Source organism: Taeniopygia guttata, chromosome 20, assembly GCF_048771995.1.
Source record: "Taeniopygia guttata chromosome 20, bTaeGut7.mat, whole genome shotgun sequence".
Lineage (NCBI taxonomy): Eukaryota > Metazoa > Chordata > Aves > Passeriformes > Estrildidae > Taeniopygia > Taeniopygia guttata.
This window is the reverse complement of record NC_133045.1, coordinates 11865895-11888129: the sequence shown is the minus strand read 5'-3', so window position 1 is coordinate 11888129 and position 22235 is coordinate 11865895. Positions and strand designations below refer to the sequence as shown.

Sequence of the window (22235 nt, the reverse complement as noted above, 5' to 3'; positions counted from 1 at the left end):
TTATCCTGTATCTCTCTTTTTAGTCCAAGCAGGTATCACTGAAGGCAGCACAGGCTGGTCTGGAAGACTGGCATTCCTTCTGTCTCACTGGGTTGGTGCTTCCTGACATTCTCTTGTTCTCATGTGACAGGGTAGAGGATGTTTTACCTCTATCCAAAAGGGCAGATCTCTTAGAAGAAGAGATACACTTCATATACATTTTAAAATTTATTTTCTCATACTATTAAAAGAAATGGAAAGCTAATTCTGGTAGGTTTCATTAATTAGTTTTTATTCAAATTCTTCTCCCTCTCTCAAGAAACCCCCCTGCAATTTGCCAGCAGAGCATTGCAGAAATCTTTTTTACATTTTGGTAGCTGCTATAAAGTTTTCTGGGAACAAAATCTACTTTTCAACAGATTAATCTAAATGTACATATCCAAGTAGGGAAAAAGTGGCAGTAGCTTGAAAACTAACTTTCATTTTAAGTAGGTTTTTGAAGAAAGAGGAGAAATTCGGGTATTACATCATGGTTTTTCAGAATACTCATTTTTTAAACACAAGGAAACTTCTTTTTCCTGCTTTACAATGATAATCTGATTTTTAATCAGATACTGTCTGTTAAAATGAAATCACAGAGACTTAGAAATATCTTTTCTGACAGAAAGGGACAAGACTAAGCATATCAGAGCCGACGGGAATCATGCAGTTTAGAGATTTTGTTGTTATAGATCATAATATTCTCATAATACAAGAGAGATTACAGAAATATGGCATAGTCTTATTTTGTCTGACATTGTAAAGAAGGAAAGACTTAAAGGATTAGTCTTGGTAACTTAGCTGTTCCTTTGCAACGTGTTGTGATATAATAGGAAATAATGCAGCGCAGATCCTGAACATGAAATAAAGCCTCTGGTCAGAATCTCGTTAATGCCAGAAATGATTTAAAGCCAGCCAACAGCCCCAATTTTCTGTCCCAGAAATGACAACACAAGATGTGACGCCTCTTACTCTAATGCTGCATAAGAGCACATCATGCATGTGATTAAGATATGATTCAACACGACTAATTCCTCAAGATTCACTTCTCTTCACTGTTAGGAACCCAAGGAGAGCACAAGAGAGCTGGGTTAGATTTTAGATGGAAGCTGCTGCTTTGGCAAGGAATCAGACTACTTCCTTCTCCAGTGTCTGGGGAGAGAGATGGGCCAGGGAAGCAAAGTTAAATGTCTTTCACTCAAGTAAGCTGAACACCTAATTTACACATTCATGGGACACAAAGCATCACTCCCTGTGCTAACAAATCACCGTAATGAGGCATTTGCACACCCACACACATTTATACTCATGCTGTTGCTCAGCTTGCACCTGCAGTGGTGGTGAATAGATGTGTAATTACATCTCGAGCTGTTGAAAGCAGGGCTGCAGGCAAGATCAGTATAGCTGGAGTAAGTGGTTGCCTTTTCCCTTCACTTTGCTGTGGTCGGCAGCTTTTTGGAAGCTGTTTTACCACATCAGTCCTGCTTTTCTGTGATATCAGCTCTGAAAAGTGTTTCCAAGGAGCCCTACAGGTGTTGGCTTTGAGTCATTGACGTGTTGGGTGACTGCTCCAAGGATTCATGTCTCTTGCAGCATCAGAGCACTGTGAGTCCTTCAGCTGATAACACTGGCACACTCTGATAAGCTCAGAGCAAGGACAAGGGCTAGAGAGCCAAAGTTCAGGCATGCTCAGGTCTTGCAGGTAAAGAATTTGTGAAGAAGTGGTCAAAAAGATGGTGCTGCAAGATTCTCCTGAGAATAACAACTGTTACATACTGAAATCTGCAAAATTTGTCATGGCAGTGCTCATTTCCTGCCTTACAGCCTCAAGTCAGATCTTACAGTCCCTCCACACCAGAAACCAGCAATCCCATCTTCAGGGCACCACTGAAATGAAGTCCTTCCACTTCATTAAACATCCAAGACATGTTCCAAACTTTAGATTCATGACTGTTGCTGTGAAATTTTTAATTACACCTTCTAAAGCCCAAATTTTTGTTCCCTCATTTCCCTCGGAACGTCCACCTGTGCACAAACCAAAACCATTGCTAGCTGGGATGTTTTATAGCCTCCAGGAAAAGCACAGAGATTCCACTGCAGGCATTTCGCCATTGCAGCAAGCCTGACTGACCCAGAGCTCCTGCTCTCATCTTGGCATTTGGGTGGCTTTCAGAAGCTGTGAATTCAAAGTAAAAATAGTGTGTCTGGAGTGGTTTAAGAGACTGTTTTATTTCATCTGTTTTCTGCCCAAAATGCACTCTGCCTTCTGAGATGTGAAGAAGGCTTTATCTACTCCACTGCCCTCTAAGTTTGTTTCAGGTGAGAGCCTGGTTATTTAGAATGTTTCCGGTGACAGATGGGTTATTTACAGCACTTGTATCCCAAAGATGTATAAAGCATAATTTTCATAAATTGTTGGTAGCTTTGGGATCCCAAGTATCATATCCAAATCAGCAAATTCCAAGTGGCTCAAGCATCAGATTTCAATACCACTGATGTTTGAATAGTAATTATATATAGTTTTAGGGTTTTGTCTGAAATTTAACAGTTTCAATGCATTTTGACTGGGCATTTCACATCTGTGTTTGTTACCATTGACCATCAGTTTGTTGGACTGAGGATAATGGGAACACACAGTTGCACATCTCAGCCAGTGCATCACTGTAAAACTATCTGCACAATTTAAATGCCTGGACACTAAACTGTGATTCCTTTTCAGGTCCTGTGCTATCATATAATCCATATCCATTGAAAATTGATTTGACATGCATAATCACTGTTTAATTGTCATATCTCCTAAGGAGGCTATTTTATAGAAATGAAAATAATAGCGTAGGACAAGTATACGGTTTTCTCTAATAAGCAAGTTATTGTGATTACCCTGCCCTAATAGCATAATTGCATTCTGGATGTTCTCTCCTCAGCAATAACTCTGGTAATTACAGTCTATGTGTGGTCCAGGTCCTGGCAGGGGGCAAGGGGGTGGGGTTTGGGATTTGCTGTTGTTGATGTTGTTGTTCAAGTCTGAATTTTAAAAATATGTGCCGAGATTTTTCTGCACTGCAGCTTTGGTCAGGCTCTAGGATAATCTCCAGGATGAGAGAGAGTAGCTATCAGGTTTTAATTTTTCATTTTTTATCACTGTTGGGGAAAAAAAAAAACCCAAAACAATTGCAGCTTTCTTTGGTGGAGGGAACTGAGAAAAGGAGAGGTAAGGAGGGGATGGCAGCTATCACCTGTTTACCTTTGTATTTTGTGTGTTTTCATGTCAACATATTGTGTGAAAAGTACAACCCAAGGGTATCTGGATTTCTGGCATTTTCTTTTTTCATGGCTCATGCCACTATAAATCCATCAGGCCTGCAGTCACATCCTCACAGTAGCCTGGAGTGAGCTTACAACCTCGAGCACCAATTCTGCCCCTAATATCCATAGAGAAGAGATTGCTCAAACTTCAGCTATATTTAGGACTGGATTTCAGCTGATGCAATACCACTATAAGAGCTCTTTCTCCCAGAAAATGTAGAGCCAAATATTAAGGCATTTAGTTATGAAAAGAGATGAGGACAAACCTTTTAGATCCAAGAGGATTTAAATGTGGAACAGTCCTGTAGAGGTGCTTGGACAAATCTACTCTGATAGTCCTTAAGAAGTGCTACAGAACCATCCTTGTTTTCCAGTTTTTCCCTCTAAAAAATTATGTTTACAGCTGTAATATTCCAGTCCTCCTCTCCTTGAAAAAGACTCCAGGAAACCCAACCCCACCTGAAGATTGGTCACCTAAAAAAGAGAGAAGCCAGGCAATTATATATGTCTGTAAATAAGTTACTGCTAGTGGGTTTATGCAGAAAGTGTTCAAATACTCAAATTACAGCATTAAAAAAAAGTAGCAGCCCTGGCAGAGCAGCCAAGGTTTGACAGGGCCCAACTAACCCATCCTGATGGTGTGGCTAAGTCCTGATGGGAAGAACAATTTCACTGCTGCTGCATGGGGAATTCTTGTTCCATAAACAACAACCACAGTTCTCCTGGGAATACTGCAGTCACTTCAGGAATAATACAGCTTGCAATTTGTTAGTTTGTGATACGCACTTTGTTTACTATGCGAGAAGAGATTTAGTGAAATGGCTTGGGCTTTGAAACAGGATTTTTCAGCTATTCATAATTTTGAAGCTGATTTAACCATTCACCTGGAATTGTGATGCAGTGCAAGTAATTGCACAAGCTAATGGCAATTAGAATAACTAACAGGCACAATGAAGTGTTTTGCATATGCACTCATGGGATTTTTGTGCATGCAAATCATTTGTAGATTTTGTACAAAATTTCTTCATTCAAAGAATTCAAGCACACAGCTACCACTGATATGTGTGTTATAATTGACTGCTTAACCAGATTGCATGAATAATGCTTATTTTTTTAATCAAAGGTTGGTTCTTATGTGTTTGCCTAGTTCTCTAGTAGATCAAGGGCTGTATTTTTTGCTAGAAAGACAAAAAATTCAACTTAACTTTGAGAAAATCCCTTTGGGATTTTCTTGAGAATCTACCAGTGGAAGAACTTTAAAAGAGTTGATAGCACAGAGGCCAGAATTTGCCAGACTGCTCTTCTTCCTTTGGTTTTGTTTCATTACTTTAATGTTTCTTTTTATTTTATTTTATTTTATTTTATTTTATTTTATTTTATTTTATTTTATTTTATTTTATTTTATTTTATTTTATTTTGAGACTGAAAAAGTCGTGCTACTACAAGATGTTAAGGTTGTTCACTTTTACTTGCTCCTGGTTTGTCCACACCCAGTTCCTTTCCAGGTGACCCAAGAGCAGAGTCCTCCAAGAGCCAAGGCTCCTTGTAAGGGGTTTTTTTTGTACATCTTTGCTTTTGGAAAATTCTGATGAGATTAGCCTTGAGCTCTGCATAACCAATTTCATCATGAAATGAAAAAAAAAAAAAGAAATGGGAAAGAATCCCTAAATTCAGGGAACCAGCTTGCACAGGAGGACAATCCAGAAGGCTGTAGATCTATCAGTGGAATGGTTTGGCAGTTCTGTAATGCAGCCCAGACTTCTTCCAGGGAGCAGAATGACTCAGTGCAGAGGAGACAGAGCTAATGATGGCTGAAGAGTCCTAATGATGCGTGTTGTGTACAAACAAAGTACAAATCCATTATATTCTGCTTTCATTTTATTAATTGGTCATTCATTACCCAATGTGCTGTCAATTAAGTGGCTCTAAAGAAATTCATGGTATCCTCCTGTTCCTTTTATTAATAATAAATATGCCAGTCTCTCATTAAATGCCTGAGTGGTTAGAACATGTTTAGAGGATATGACATTGTCTACCTCTTCACAGTATGACCCAAGGCTCTGATGACACAATTAAGGCACGCTCCAGCAGACAGAGCAGCTCCCCACAGTGAGCTTCCTCAGTGGGCTCGTCCAAAGTCATAAGGGTTATGATTCAATGTAAAATCAGTCTCCAGGAGTGTCTCAATGTACACCCTGCAGGAGAGTCTCAGTGTGCTTATGGCTCAGAACTCACCGAGTCTCAGCCTGTGCTGGAGTGAAACTCATAGTGAAACCCAGGAACAGCCACCCAAGCTTGATAAAATCACCAATTCTTATTTCAGAGCATTTGGAAACAGATAATGTTTAAATTCTGACAAGCAAGGTAGCAAATAGTCATGTTAGTCTGGGAACACAGTCAAATGGTTCAATCTATTCTAATTTGGCTAATTTCTCCTAAAAATTATAGTGGTCTCTCTCATTTAACAAAAATAGGCAGCATCTGTGCAAAGCAAGGTTTGCATAGCCAAGCATATGTTTTGCACACATGCAAATAAACTTAATTAAGAGTTGCACTCAGTCACAGAGTGAATGACATAAGGTATTGGACTAGGACTGAGCAGTGCCACTTGTGTTTGGCTGCCGAGTGCAGACAATACACATTTCAAACACTGCAGAAATAATCTAGCACATCCAAGCTGGTAATGGTGACAGGAAAACTGGGAAATCAAGGGAATATGCAGATAGAAAATATGGAGGTGTAAATATATTACTCATGAGGAACTATTTGCTCAATTATAATGGATGTCATTGCATCTGACTAAATCAGTAAAGGCTGTGAAAGCAAATTTGGGTCACGCTACCACCTTAATTAGTAACTACCAATCTTACTAAGCTTATTGCCTTCTCAACCAGTCAAAACCCTCCAGATTTTTGCCTCCAGTTCCCCAGATGATGTGCAATAACTTTCAGATTGCATTTTATTTAACTGATTCTGACCTGAAACATGAACAGGTTTTACCCTTCTCAAAAAATAGAGAAGTAGCTAAAAATGCGAATTGGAGAGAAAAGTCCTTGATTCTTTTTATAGTCACAGTTTGAATTTCATGCATGGCAGTAGCTCTAAGGCACTGAAGCTATTAGATCATTTTTAGTCCTACCTATTATGTGAGATGTTTTAGAAGAGAGGAAAACCTACTCAAATATATTTAAAGATAAAAGCAAAACATGATACACAGCATTTTGAATGTATGCGGGCGTCTGCATCAATGGCACTCGTGAGGCAAGTGCATTCTGAAACAATCTCACAGAGCCTGAATTCACAACCCAAACCATTACATAAACACTTCCAGCTTTAGGTGTGGCTGTTTCATTTCTGGTGTAGCACTGGGAGGTGTCAGTGACACGTCCTGGTGCTTCCTTTGTCACTAATTCACCAGTCCCAAAAATCCAGTGCCAAAGGTGGCTTTAGACCCAAATTGGAGGACAGACCCTCAGTCCCTGCAGTGGGGCTGGTACCAAACATACTCAACCCCTGAGATCTCTGGATTTCCAGCTGGTGGAGGATGATTCTCTAGTGGGATCGGGAGAGTTAACTCAAGCTGGGGAGCTGCTGTGTTCTCTCTCCTTATCTTTCCCTTTCTCCCACATATACTCCCATTATTGTTAATATGTTTTAACTGCTTCTACTGGGCAGAGGAAGAGAAGAAGAGAGGCAGGGTAGGTTTTTGTCAGAGTAATCACCTTGTCCTCTCCATTTAATCAAGAGGGTAGACTTATGTATCCTCACATTTGGGAAAGCAATCTTGAATTGAATTCCAGCCTGGAAAAGTCATCCAGATGTGTATAATGAAACATAAAATAAATGGGGTGCATAAAAATCTCTAGGATATTGTCTTAACAGAGGGACATTCATTCTTAGAACACACTCATCTCACCTGAGCTTGCAAGCACTGCCATGTGCTGCCCTTTCTGTGCAGGTCTGGGGGAATTGGACATCCTCCTGCAAATAATGCTTGTTAGAACAAGCTCCTGGGCAGGGGGAAACACCCATGAAAAAGTTGTGTAGCTGCTTGTTTTCATATACTAGAGGTAAAAGTTTTGCCTAATGAAGAGATAATAGAGACTACCTGGGATTTTGTCTGTATTGGAACCACTTGTGCACCTTTTTCTATTCTATTTGTGCTTCCTTTTCTTTCAAAGGGATTTGGGGGTGCTTGGTGCTTCACAGTGCTTTGAACACAGTGAGTAAAGGGAGTGTGGAATTCAGACTTTGGGAGGACTTGTGAAAGTCAACAGGAGATGGGCTTAGAAATGAGCCCTGAGTGTTAACATTTTACTACAAGGACTGCTTCAGTATGGTATTCAGTTTCTTCTTATGCTTTCAGAACCAGGGGCTTTATGGGTTGTACATATTTTTTATACACTGACAAGTATTTTTAGCCAAAGGTATTTTTGATTCCAGATGCTCCCACAGGACTGGAATTGGCCTTTTCCTTTGGTCTGGCTCAACCTCTGGGCTGACTCAGCCCAGTAATGATGTCTTCCTGAGATACATCCTTTACCTAAGTGACACATTTGTGAAACAAGGAAGGGAAATGTACAGGGACACCAGTGAAGATCAAAAGAATCCATATCTTAAATTTCGTCTTTCCTTACTACTATGCAAGAATAAAAAGATATTTTTCCCCATCCTCTGCACGACATGATTTTTAGACACAAAGACCTTCATTCTGTAGTAGAAAGATGCTAAAGCAGGTTTCTTGTTAAAAACCACTGTTCACTCTGTTTTTCTAATACAAGAACATCCGTGCTTTCCTGAACAGAAGTTACGTGGTGCTGAAGTAATAACTGCAAAGATCTTTCTGTTTCCATTGAAGGAAACAGTTGAACTTCCATCTACATCAAAGGATCTCTTTCTGTACTCCTTGCCATTTTAATGGTTTTCTCTAGTAAATCTGAAGGCTAGAAGAGCAGTTGTCATGGGAACTGGCAACAGATGACTCAAGAAAACAAAATTAAATGTTGGCTTGATGTCAACAGCTAATCTAGTGCCCTGCCAACTGCAATCACAGCTAACATGAGCCTTGCCCAGCAAGCTGTGATTTGAAAGGAGTTGCAGCCAAAGATAGAGTTTCTCACCCCATGAACAGAAGAACATTTGAAAAACTTAAACTAATGAGGGGACCCAAGAACTTTGGAAACAGTGAAACTTGGAAACATGTGTTTTTTAATTGCTGAGTTAGAGCCTTTACAGCCATAAATCAGAATTTCTTCTTTGACATAAAAATTGTGATGTCAAATTAATTAACATTTCAAGATCTGTCTTAGCATTTTCAGAATCCATATGATTGATTTGTGCTGGGACAGAGTCCAAAAATTGTTTCAAATTGTGGTTTCAGTGCATCTGTTATCTAGAAAACCCAATTCCTATTCTATAATCTATTTTGCAAAGGAACATCTTTAAGTATATATGTATAATATATATAATTTATAGATATAAAATTTATATTTTATAATTATATTATAAAACAATAGTATATTTTATTCTTTTGTAAATAATTTTACAATTTATATTATAAAATATATAATTTATTATAATATAATTTTTAGACATGGACTTTAAAGACTTTTTTTCTAAGAAATCCTTCATTTGTTTGTCATCAGTAGATTTTAAGGCCTAAAGGACTGCATTGAGGACTGTAATTCAGAGAATATATAAAGACTGCCTTTTATATCCAGTGATGGAAAATACAGTCTTGGTTCAGAACAATCTGCTAATACTTGGCTCCTCCTAGTGACTGTTAATTTAGCCCATATGGAGTGTAACAGAAAATAGAACAATCTTGAAATAAAATAAGAGTGTGTTTAGAGCTTGTTTACATAAACACAGCCTATGAAAATCCATGCAGGTTCACTTATGAAAGTACAGTGATTAATTAACTATTAAAATCTGTGTGGACACTCATATTGAGAATTAAAGTGAGCTCAATTCAATTTAGCTTTATTCTGTTCCAAAGTAAATGAACTTAAATTGAATTAGGATTACTTTAATTCTAGGAGAGAGTATTCATGCAAATATACTGTGTTTTAATTAAGCTAATTCCAAGCACGTGCACTTAGGTAAATTGGATTAGATTTTGCAAGCATTTCCATGCAAAAAGGCCAGTAGGATTCATGGAAAGGACAACTTTTAGGCTTAAATGTCTTTGTGTGCAGTGATGTATCAGTCTGGCCACTTCAGTAAACATACAGTGACTGATTTTTCTCTTTGCTTTGGGATCTCCTGTGTGCATTTTTGCCATGTTCTCTCTAATCTGTCCACATTCCAGGTACCTTAATCAGGAAGATTTTCTAACCTTACTGCAGTTGGGGTTTTAGGAAGTGTGTACCAAAACTGCATACACCCACAACACTTGGAAGTTGTGGAAATTTTAGACTTCCAGGCCAGCTTTGTTGTCAGTAGTAAATTGTCGAAGAACTTGTTCAGAACCTGTGACAACCTTTTCTCTAAATACTAAAGCTCTCATTAGCTTGACACATAATAAATCCCGTAGGTGCTCATTTGCCTTTTTACATGTATAAAATATATTAAGATGCCTTCTGAATGAGCATCTCACACACATCTAGATCAGTTTAAATCAGGAATAGATTAATCTCAACCTACCCAATGCATCTTCAGGTTTTCCACACTCAGAGGGAATAAAAATCAGCTAAACCTACATAGAATCAATCTCTAGACCCATCCATCCACTGAAGGGACTAAAAATGGGTGTCTGTCTCAGTGTGCATGCATGGGGCACACATTTTGGGGGATGTAGCTGAGGAGCAGGGAGAAGTAGGTTTTTCAGGGGCAGTGCCCTGCCCTGGTGGGTGAGTGTGTCCAGGATGTTGCTCACATGCTGTTGCATGCTCCCAAAAAACCTCATTTCTGGCTGGCCTATCATGAAGCTAAGAGGGAGTTGTGCTACAATATTATGGCTTTGGAGATTGTTTCATTTATGGTCTTTGTTCAAGATCATAAAGGCATGATTGTACATAAAGAGTTCAAAGAAAAGTACATGCAAGTGCAAGTGCTCAGATCATCTGGCTTTTCTTCCACTGCAGCTGCATTGTGCAGTACTGAAAGTAAATAATGTTACAAACTTATCTCACATCTACTTGCATTATATTCCTCGTATATATGGCCTATAAAGAATGTAGTTAATGAATAAAATATAAGGTTTAGATTAAAAAAAACCCCAATTTTTCTAATTCTGTTCAGCAAGTGTTGAGATTTCTCTGTGGTTTTGATGGGAGTTTTGACTTTTTAGTGCATCAAGGTCCTTTTCTATTGGCTGTGCATAGTTCTGAGCTGACCTTGGTGCTGAACACTGGTGTGGCCCTCCCGGGTCCCACATTATCACATCCCTGGAACTCCGTGGGTGAGAGATAGCTGTGAGTTTATATAAATAACATGTTGGGATATCCCACTCTTATTAGCTGTTTAATGTAGAGCCAGTCTCAAATTCTTACAGCAATTTGGAGGGAGGCTGATGAAGAGAGACCCAAAACAACAGTCCATGAAAGCATTACCAGACAGGAAAATCAACAATTCCTGACATGCTGATTTGGATCTATGGGTATGGATGAAAACTTTATGCAGTTTTAATCCTCCAAGGAATGGAAATATGGTTCTAAGGCTATGGCCTGTGCCACCTACACTGTCCTCATATTCAGTTGTTTCATGATTTACCCCATATAGGAAGGACAGAAACCCACGTTTTCAGAACTTACTAGAAACAAAAGATGTACTTTTACACAGTGCAGAAACTGCCTTTTCTCTGATTATTCTCTGAAAAGACCATCACAACTTCAAATGAAAAGGCAGGAGAGATTGTGAGGAATGCTCATAGAATGTGGGAAGTGATAAGAGAAAATCCTACAGGGATTACAGTTGACTGCTACTGCTTTTTGACATCACTCTTTTCACTTTATTTTATGTTGGCTGGTGAAAAAGTAGTCATCTCTGTTTCAAATTATATGCTTTGTGTGACAAATGTTAGAAACTATAAAAGCCTATTTTAACAAGTGTGAAGAGAAATACATGTTGTGTGTGATATTAGGTAATGTCCTCAAAGCTTCCCTTCAAAATTTATTTAGTGCTCAAACTAGGAATTTCAATTGCAAATAGAGAAATTCGTCCCAAGGAGTGGTGCTGGTTATCAACAGCTGTTTCACTTTCATATTTTTTGTACAAAATGAACCTGATTTACTGTTTTTTGCTTTACCAAAGTTACTCTTGCACTCTAGAAAGTGGATAATTTACAGGCTTATAAACTTTTCCAGCTTTTGCCAAGTGGAATTTTCTACTGTGCTTCAGTGTTTCTGCCTGAAGGTCAAAAACATATATTTGGGGCATCTGTAGAAATATTGGTAAATAATTGATGGATGTGGACATGTATTTTATTTGTAGGGGTTACATAAGCAGATCACAGGATCACAGAGTGATTCAGGCTGGCAGGGATCACAGAAGATCATCCAGTCCAATACAAAGGTTCTTTGCAAGGAAGAGTTTCTAGTTTCTCAGAGGATGTTGTGATTGGAAAAGAAACTGAATTGTGAAGTTATATCTTGTTACTGCAGAAACAAGGGTACAGCATGATGATATTTCTTTGTTCTGTCCTATGCCTAAAGAAGAGCTCTTATTCCTGTAGAAATCAGTGCTGGTGAAATAAAATATCCAGTGTTGGGTCTTTCACTGCTTTTGGTGTAGTACTTAGGTGTAATCAGTTTAGGGCCACAGTATCCATCCCTCACTCACAGAGCAGTGCTTTGCTCTCTGGCTTATCACAACAATGGTCAACAGCACTATAACTGATTTAGTGACCTGAGGAATCCTGGCAGGATCTGTAATTTGCATTAATTACACTCTGGAAATAGCACATGCTGTCAAAGGGGCTCAGAAACTGCATCAGTGACATCTTCAGCAACTGATAACATTTCCCATCCACTGTAATTATTTACAGAATTATAAACATGTATTGATAGAAAGCCCTCAAGTGCTGACCCTGGTGCAGTTGGAACAATGCATTTAATCATTCATAACCTGCACTGATAAATTCAGGCTTAATGATTTTAATCATAGCTCAACATTGCACTGAGTGGCTTCTGTTTGGAAAACTGTGTTGGAACAATCACTTGAGACCTCTGCAAAGCAGATATGGCACTACAGACTCCCCTTGGCTACGTTAGGGCTCCAGACTCTTACCTGGCAGCAGCCTTTTATCCCTGACATCCCAACGTTAGGTAATCTCTTCCCTCTTGCCCTCACAGGAGCTCTACAAACCCACTGACAAAATATAGAAATACCAACAGAAAACATATTTAAATTCTCAGCCCTTCACCATTTCAGTGTTTCCCCCTTACAGCAATTTCTGGGCTTGGACAGGGTTTTATACAACTCAGTTGCATAACAACCTTTCAGTGAACCATTAAATTGCTTACACATACAACAAATTTCTGTGACAGATGATGAAAATAAAACTTGAAAAAATGGCCTTATTGAGAAAATGAAAGGAACTTATTGCCACATTTTAAACCCCTAAATATCCTAATTAAGATGGAGCAAGACACACAGTGATAGTAGGATGTGAATTTTCTAGCTTTTAAGTATAATTGTTAGGGCATTATAAAGATACTTCCAGGAATATATTGGAATATCTGGTCTCTCTTTTTCTACTAAATATAACATTAATTTAAAATCAGCAAAGGTTACAAATGTTAATTACTGCAGTAATATCAAAGTACTCCAAACATGTTAAGTGTATTCAAATGAAAAAGACTTTAAAATGAGAGAGATTTCTTTGAGTTCACAACAACAAGAGAACAAATGCCCCCTTCTACAGTATTTCTAAATCTAATCTTAAAGTTTTTGCTTTAAAGAGTAGCTGTTTCCAATTTTTATGAGTATGCCTCTTCTATGGGTATTCATTAAGTCTGGTAGAAAAAAGTCTCAAAACTGAGTCTAAACACAATTTACGAGTATTTAAGAAATACTGAATGTTGTCATCCTCATTTCACCTAATTTAAAACCTGTTAAGAAGGATTCCTCAAATGCCAGTTTTTCTTCATTGTGAGTGTCTCAGAGAGTTTTCTGATTCTGTTTGAAGAGTTCTAAAATTAGCACTCGGCATTCGATGCACAGACAGATTCTTCTCATTATAATTTTTTTTTCCTTGGAAAATAGGAATCAAAAGAAACAGAAAATCCACCTTGGATTTTCAAGAGGTGACCTACCCAGTTTGCACCCAGTGACCCCTTGCTCAGTGAGGAAACAAGATTTTCAATAGCCACATATGCTTTGTGTGCCAAGATTGTGCTCTGTCAATTGCCCAAACCATTACCTGGTAGCTTTGACAATTTAATCTCTTTTTTACTGGAAGACTTTTAAAGAAGTTTCACAGTAAGACACTGGAAGATGGAATATTGGCCAGCTTCAGTGAAAGGAGTCACAATTTATTACCAGCAAAGACTGTCTTTTATTTTAGCTATAATCCAAAGATCTATGAAACTCATAAATAAATGAATGTCTGCTAACACAGAAATATATTGGCAGCTGAAATATAAACTATTATCCAAATCTATTGCCACATTTACAGAATTTTGCATGAGACATTTGGGATACTTTATGAAATTCATGTACTTGAAGCATGTTTGCTAGGAAAATCTTGACTAAAACTTAGTTCTCCCTAAGAAATGGAGAATTCCATTTCGTGGAGAATACAGAGTGTATGAATGAAGCTGAGATTCTAAAAGAGATGCTTTAAAAGGGTCTGTATTCACTGTAGAGATGATTTACTGCTGCAATATAAGTACCCAGAGGTGCTTCATATCTGGAAGTGTAAAAATGAGAGTTCTGAATCTCATGCAGAAAGGGAAGATTAAGTCTGAGTCCTGTTAAGGAGGCAAAATTTTATTTATGGCATTGAAAAATCTGAAGTGAAGCTGTTCTAGGCTTTTGGGAAATTTTGCCCATCAGCAATAGTACAAAGCTTCAGCTTCCTCAAGATGTTTATTCATTTTTTTCCTGTATCCAGAGTTTCCTCTTGCCTTGGCTGCTGCTGTGGCTGTGACACAGCTCCTGCATTGGGTAACTCCTCTAGGCCTGAAGAGTGATGATTCATAGAAACCTCTGCATCAGGATTGTTTATTTTTCACTTGCATTTAAGAAGCTTTTCCCAGATTTTCAAACTTTTGTGGCTAAATTTCAAATATATAGAAGCTTAGCAAATATGGGTTTAAAACTCAAAGAAGCCTGTTTGACATAAGGCATCTCCCTGACAAATGAATCCTATTAACCTTGTAAAGACTAAGTTCTTGAATGTAAGCACATGTTTGGGAACTTTGCTTTAAGACTCTTTAATTTTTAATAGAGATTTTGCCTAATATTTTTGTTTACATTTGAAGTTAGGTCTTTCTTTGTCATAGCTTTTACCAGAACTTCAGTAAGCAGAAGGGAATTATTTCTGTGCACAGATTGGTGAGAGATGGACATTGAATTTTTTTTTTTTTTAATTAACTGCCACTGACATTAATTAAAGGATTCCCAATGATAAGAAATTGTTGAAACAGTACTTCATTAAACTTATTGCCTAAAGTAACCCTTAGGGAATAAACAATGGGCTGTCCACTGAAGTCCTATTTATGACTGAAAGCTCATTTTTACATATGTTCATTGAATTAAACCAAATCAATTTTATATTATCCATATGATTAGTGCACTTTTTTCAGAAGAAGCAATTTACCTGAGCTGCAGTAGATCCTTTAGTCACTGCCTAAACTATTCTGGAAAATAAACGTGGGTGGTTGTAGATGATGCATAAGAAGACTCAATAAGAGAAAAAACTGTTAAGATCTATTTCCTGGGGAAAAAAAGGACTGTGATTTACTTTAAATTTATAAGATTTTATTGAAAATGTGTTTAGATTTTCTCCCTGGGTTTTGGCAGTTCTCTAGTCCATGCTCAGGTCTCCAAAGTGGAATTGTTTGCCAGACTCTTTCAGGAATTACATGATCTAATATCTACAGAAACAGACAGTGCTCAGTTTACTTGAAAAATATTTTCTTTCAGAACAGAAAAAAATTAACTTTGGAATGTGGTTTTAATTTCCAGCATTTCAATGTACTACAGATGTAATACAATAGGTTGTTCATTAGTAAAGACAAGGTATTACTGAGCAAGTGAAATTTCAACAGAGAGCTCTGAATATTGATTAAAGTGTACAAGAATTCCTGTACCAGTGTTTTTTGGCCAGTTCTGTGCAGACACCTTGCAAGCAAAGACCTTCTAAACCACTTTGTTTTTCACTTGGATCTCATTTTCTGCATCATTGGCACAGAATACTTGCACAGAACAGTCATTGTGGTTTTAAGTCTGCTGTTGCCTTCGTGCAGGAAAGCCAGTATTTTTAAATATAGATGGTAATAATATGTTCCCACTGACAAAATAATGTAGAAAACCATTCTGAAATATGGCTCTCTGGAAGCTGAGAGCAATGCAGCTGTTCACTGAGTCCTCTCCTGTTTCTTTTAAATCCAGAGCATCTGCCTTCCAAACACTTCAGCATTAAGTCACCCTAATGAAGGCATTTAGGACTGCAGGAAGGAAAAACTGTTTTCCTGCATTCTGGGAACTATCACTAAGATTGGGTGGGGAATAATACGAAATGTAAATATTCTAGAAAATAATAGTAAGGGGAGAGGCCAGAACAGGCTTTCACTACTGTAATTTGGGCTGGAATCTTTTCAAGCAGTGCTGAAGCAGTTTGCTGACAGTGCTACAAGACAAAATTGTCTTGGGAGAAAGGAATCACAGGTTTGATGTAGTAGCTGACCAAAAGTTACACTGGGGTTGGAGGCATTTTAATGGCCAAAACATCTCCAGTGTGTTTGTTTCTGGTGTTACACCAAGTCTAGAGCTCTGCTCCAGCATTTCCAGTGAATGTACTGGTTAAACAGAGATTTTCTGCTGTGGGAGAGAAAAAGAGAAACTTTTGCAACAACGAGAAGTTGATTTGCAGATTTTCCTCTGGTTCTGCATTTAGAGAGCTGAGCCCAGTTCTGAGCATTCCGTGGGCTTGCACTGTTGCACACAGTCACCATTAATGATCCCGGCGCCTGTCAGTGCAGACATGATTTCCGTGGTTAAAATAGGAAATGCATTCATCTGTTTTACATAATATACACAGACCTGGAGAGAGCCCAAAGGGTCCATCCTCGTGTTCCTGTGCAACTTGAAAGAGAAAGTGAAGGAGTTTCAAGGGAGAGCAGTAGCAGAGGGTGGAAGGAAATAACATTTTTCTGCCTCGGATTGAGCTGCTGCCTTCTGCGTGCTCCGAGCAACAGCAGATCTTGGAGGTGAGTAGCAAGGGGTAAAAGAAATGATTAGGAAGATGGATAAATATTTCTTCCTGATATAGATGCCTTATTTTCTTTAACTGATCTGTTTGCTGGGAGTTTTAGCTAAGGTGAGTGGGCATTAAAGCTTTGGATGTTTTAAATGTATTTCTGGGATTCTGTATTGAGGGAATGCTGTGAGCTTTTAACACGAAGGAATTAGGATTTCTTGGATGTTTTGCTTGTGATAAAATATGCAAGAATGTGTTATTTCTGTGATCATTAGGAATAGAGGAAAAAATTCCATTGGCTCTCTTTTACCTAAGCAAGTAGGATGATTCTTTCAGACTTTTGTGCTCTGAAAATCCTCCATTCCATAACCAGGAATGTTTTCCTCCCAAACTGGAAACTGGGGATGGTGCTGGCAGATCAATTGCATAACTGTTACATGTGCTTATTTCAGGATCAATAGATACACTTTTCCAATAGGGAGAGGGATTTATGTCTGCAGTTATGTTGCAGGGAAGCTGGAAGGAATGGGGGCAGGAAACAAGGAATTTTTCTTGCTGTAAGTGCCATAGTACTTTTGAGTTTAGGAGTATGTTGGATAGCTTGTTTTTTTCTTTTTTGCACTGATGAGAAAAGGAGTTTGCTAAAAAAATCCAACAGTGCAAGAAAATTTCTGTCTGTGAAACCTCTAAATCTGGTCAGGTAATCTAACAGTTGTCCAGCAAGCCTCTGACTGCATTTTGCTGTAGTTTGAAGATGCAGAATGTTTTTATGCTACCTAGTACTTTAGATATTGATGTATATTAATTTTCAAACAACAGTTGAAACAATCAGCTAAGAAATTTATTTTTTTAAAGAACGTGAACTTTTTCAGTTGTGTATATGAGCCAACATATAGGAGCATTCAGGAGACTATTTTTTTTTCCTTGTAAATTTGGATCTGCATTATGATTAAAGTGCCTGGTGAAATTAAATTCACATACTTAAAAAGAAGCCATCAATTCCCTTCCTCTCTCACTCTTCCTACACATTATTCATCTGGTATGTGAAAAGCTGTTCTGTGGCTTCCACATAAAAGCAAAGGGAAAAGAAAGCCAGGGATGACTTAGTTAAACAACGAGTATTTTCAGGATCCTTCTAAAGCACAAAACAAAATGTTCTCCAGATCCTGTGAAAATATATATGTAATTTCAGATAATCACATGTTATATACCAGAAAGCTGCTATGTTGAAAGCACATTATGAAAATTTTAAAAGCAGGCACTAAAAACTTAGGAAGTGCCAGAATTATAGTTGCTTCTGCAATCTTCACTTGGTTTCTTGTGCATATGTATTGTGATACAGCCTTAAAGTGCACATCACAAACATTTTTCTCCAGTAATCTGGTGAGGGTAGAAATTATTAATATATTCTGAAGCTTTTATGTAGTGCTGTCACTTTTGCTGCTGCACAAAAGTCCTGAGCAGTGTGGGGCTGGAGTGTCCACCTCACAGATTTGAGGGGTGTGCAGAGCATCAGAAAGAGATTTGAAAATGCTGATTTTGACTGCCTCACTTGAGACATGTGATTTCCAGACCCATTAGATAAGGCAGCTCTTTACATGCTTAGAGAATAATGTCTCACTAAATTCTGTTGTGGATTCTCAACAACCTCAAGATTTACATGGCAGCTGTACTGTGAAGATGAGCACCTTGTTTAAATGATTTGCTCTTTCCCCCCTGGCACTCTGGCAGGGGGAGGAGAAAGAACCCAGACCTCGAGGGCCTTCTCCATCTTCCTTTTTCCACAGTTCTCTGACCCATCCACAACTTTTGCAGCCAAGCCATCATACAATTGCTCAGGGAATGACTGTAGAATATTGCATAAGATGATGTAGCTAACAGCAGGCATGTGAGAGCTCTAGTAAAGACTTCAGGGTATCAATTAAAACAGCCCCAGACCTTCTGCACCAGTGTTTTGTCAGCAGAGCTGCTGCAGGGACTTACATGGTGACAAACTGACCTGAAGGTGGAACCTTCACCAGCACCCATCAGGTATTTCCCAAGAGAGAAACTATCTAAAATCTTGGACTCCATTTGAGCCTCTGGAGGACAGTGTGCTTTGAATTCAACTTGTTTCATTCCCTTCAGATCTCTCCAGCTGAATTTTGTCTCTCTTGAAATTTTCTTCCTCTCTTTTGTATGTCTAATCCTACACTTTACCATTCCAAGGCACGATTTTTCTTCTCTTCATTCCAAGTCTGGGACAGAGTTTCAGGACGTGCCTTGAAGGCCAAGCCAATCAGGAAGTTCTTCTGCCTTTAGCTATTTGCTTCCTTTCCCACTTGTAGTCCATCATCCTGCACTCAGCTCCTTGTCCCCAGTTTTGCCCACTCAGTGATTTCTGAGGCAATGCTGTGAAGTGTAGCATTGAAATAACCCTGGATATTTCTTTAAAAGCAGAAGTTAAATAATACACATTATAGGGTTAAGGAGATTTTCAGTGTTTCTTTTTAAAGTGAACCTAGAAGGAATATTTTAATCTCCACTGAAATGAACAATATGGGGTTTTTTTGCCATTGGATTTTTAGTCAATAGATTGAATCTGTAATGTGTAATTTCTAATAGTGGTAGCCTTCACAGCATAATAATCTATAATGGCTATGCTGTAAGCATTAAATGTTGGACATAAGAGCATGCTATGAGTGCTGTGTGATGATTGGTATTATGAGTGGGTAAATTATACTTGATTAATTTATGGAGCTCAAATCTTGTCCACGACCAAGCCTGTGTTTCTGCTGGAAATCTGGCACTATTTTGCAATTATAAAACAGTCTTAAGCTAACAGAATGTGATTGATGCAGTTTTTAATGGGTTGAAAAGGATCTGGTTTATAGAGAGTTAGCATAGTGGTACTTATTTCAGCATGGTCTTAGTAAAAAGTGCCCAGTACAACTTCAGACCTGTATGACTGGAGCACTTTCCCTCACTCTCCTGGTGGTGTTTGAGATGAACAAACCTCAAATGAGAACAAGTAAAGGATTTCCAGTTCTGCATTAGTATTTTCCTTCTCTGTGGTTTTGACCTGAACACTCAACAGACTCATGTGGTAAAGTGAGAGTGGAGCACAAAGCTGTTTGGAGGAAAAAATCTGCTTACCTGGGGAAATAGGAATGTTTTCCTTAATGAATGGCCATCAAATGAAATCTGATTAAGCAGAGAAATGATGAAAATCCCAAAGGCCTGTGTGGTGAATGGAATTAGATTCCTCTTTGATTTGTAGCAGACACTTTACCTTTGCATTGCAGTTTGATTTTCCTGTTTCTAATCTCAGAAAGGGATGTCTAGGAGAGGTTACTTTGCATGGTAGGATATTTTCCATACTTTTTGGCACTTTACAATAAAGACTCTCACTAAAGCAGCTGTAGGGAACCTTAGTGAATAGTGAAACTTCCTAAAATAAATTAGATGAATCACTGCTCTGATTTACACATTTCCTACTATGACCAGAGAACTTTCTCATTATTTCCAAGCATTGAAAAGAAATTTTGTGAATATTTCTAGTGTTTATGAAAGCACTGTCCTTCGATTTATATTGTTTAACTTATTTTGTACTGGAGAGTCCTGTGGCAGATGCTCAGATGATATAATCAGTAATAGATCAACTAATTTCATAAGAGCTGGAATGATTTATAGCACTGATAGTGGATTTGCCCTTGAAAAATTATATTCCGAAGTGCTTAGTTGTCTGTAGTAGGAAAACGTTTTGTGGTTAGAAAACTGGATTAAGGAAAGGATCTGTTCTTTATTCAGTTCTTCAAGACTTTGGAAAATTCATTAAAATCTGTGCTGTAGTCTGTCTTGTAAAACTGGGCTAACCTCCTTCAGAATATTTAAATTGCAATCTCTTCAAAAACATTCTCATTTATCAATTATTTTCCTGGTTGTTTTTCCATCTTATTTTTTGGAATTATATGGCTCCAAAAATACTCTACACTTGCCCTGCAGCTTTTACAACAACAATTTTTTAATTGTAAGTTGCAAAAAACTCCCCAAAATTCTTATTTGGCAGGACTGTAGAGCCCATCACTGTGGGTGAGCCTGAGCCATTTACAAATAGGGGCTGGTTTGCTGTGAGGAGTGATCACACAATAATTATGTTATGACAGAGATCTAAAACAAGAATGAAGATGTCAGAGCTACCTAGCAGTAAATGTAAATTTAATCTTAAGATAAAAGCATATCAAATATACCCAAGTGGCTTTTTTGCCAGAGATGCTAATTAGAAAAAGCTGGATTATGCAAAGCCATTTGCTCCAAATGGCTCTTCAGGGACCAGGTTAAGGAGGAATTTCCTCTGAGTGGTTTGGTCTTGTTTACAGAAGTTCTTAATATTTGCAAAACTATCTCAGTGAAAAAAAAAAACATCAAGTGAATAAAAGAGCCTTAAAGGGGACTTAGGAATTTTCAATTTTCAGTGGGAAAAAAGATTATGAGGAAAAGCTGTAAATTGCAGATATAATCAGTGGCAGAAGGTTCCCCTCCTACAGCCTGGATCCTTTTCTCTTCAAGACAAGAGGGAGAAATAATTTTGGCCACAGTAAACAACTGTTTTATCCAACAGCAGTTTTAGGACACAAAGAACTGAATTCTGAATTTCACCTTGAGTGGTGTTCAGGGCTCAGTTCTAAAGGGTTGAAGGAGTAAGAGCCAAAATGCTGTTTAATTTGGGGGGATAGGAGGCCCAGTGCATTCGGGTGCTTAATTTGTAGGAAAGGGCCCATGTAAAAATGAAGTGATCAGGAAAAAAAGAAAACCCTAAAATAAACAGTCCAGAAAGCAAGATGCTTACAAGAAGACTTCAAGTGGATAAAAATATACTGTGTTTGAAACCCAGGTGAAAAATATGCCCATAACTCAAGATAAAACTGTCATAAAACACAATAAATGGCAGTGGAAAAATTAAGGAGATACTGTAGGGAGAAGGTTGGCATTCAAAACTTAAAGTTTGCCAGGATGGATGGAGCAGGATCACCTCAGAAACTCTGGACATATTTCTCCTTCCCCCTCCCGAGCTCTGAAATGGTGCTCCTGTCACAGGGAAGGATCCTCCTGCCAAAGCAACTGCCAGGAATGTCCTCTCTATTAAACACACATCCATCCATTATCCCAAGACTCCAGAGGACATTGCAAGTGGTAATCATACCTTTCAAAGTAAATTAAATTCCTTGTATCCCTTTTACTCAAAGAGGATAAATGAAACCCAGAGGGAAGGGAAAGGTTGCTCAAGGCCACCAGGCAAGTCAGTGGTAGGACTGTATAAAGAAAAAAATCAACAGATCTTCCAGGTTTGGGGTATCTTGACTCATGCACAAGACATTATGAAAAGTGACACAAGAAATGTAAATAGTATCCAATTTATCAATATCTGCCTGAAAAAAACACACTGAAACAAAAATACCATAAACCTTGGGTTTTATTCCTGAGCTGACAACACTGGCTGTGTGAGAAGCTCTCTAAAATAATATCTAATTAATCATGAATTTGCTATTGTGCAGCCAGTGGAACT

At 38.2% G+C, this 22235-nt stretch overlaps 1 protein-coding gene across 4 annotated transcripts in view; it reads left to right on the top strand.

Annotated features, from left to right (window-relative positions):
* PHACTR3 (phosphatase and actin regulator 3) overlaps positions 1–22235 on the top strand; it is a 98471-nt gene that overhangs the window by 9987 nt on the left and 66249 nt on the right. The window contains exon 1 of one of the 4 annotated variants that reach the window (XM_072916955.1): positions 16524–16700. The exons of 2 other annotated variants lie outside the window; for them this stretch is intronic. The gene's annotated coding sequence lies outside the window, so the exon portion shown is untranslated. Of the gene's footprint in view, positions 1–16523; positions 16701–22235 lie in introns of those variants that run through there. One more of the 4 variants, XM_030288433.4, reaches the window with a different exon arrangement.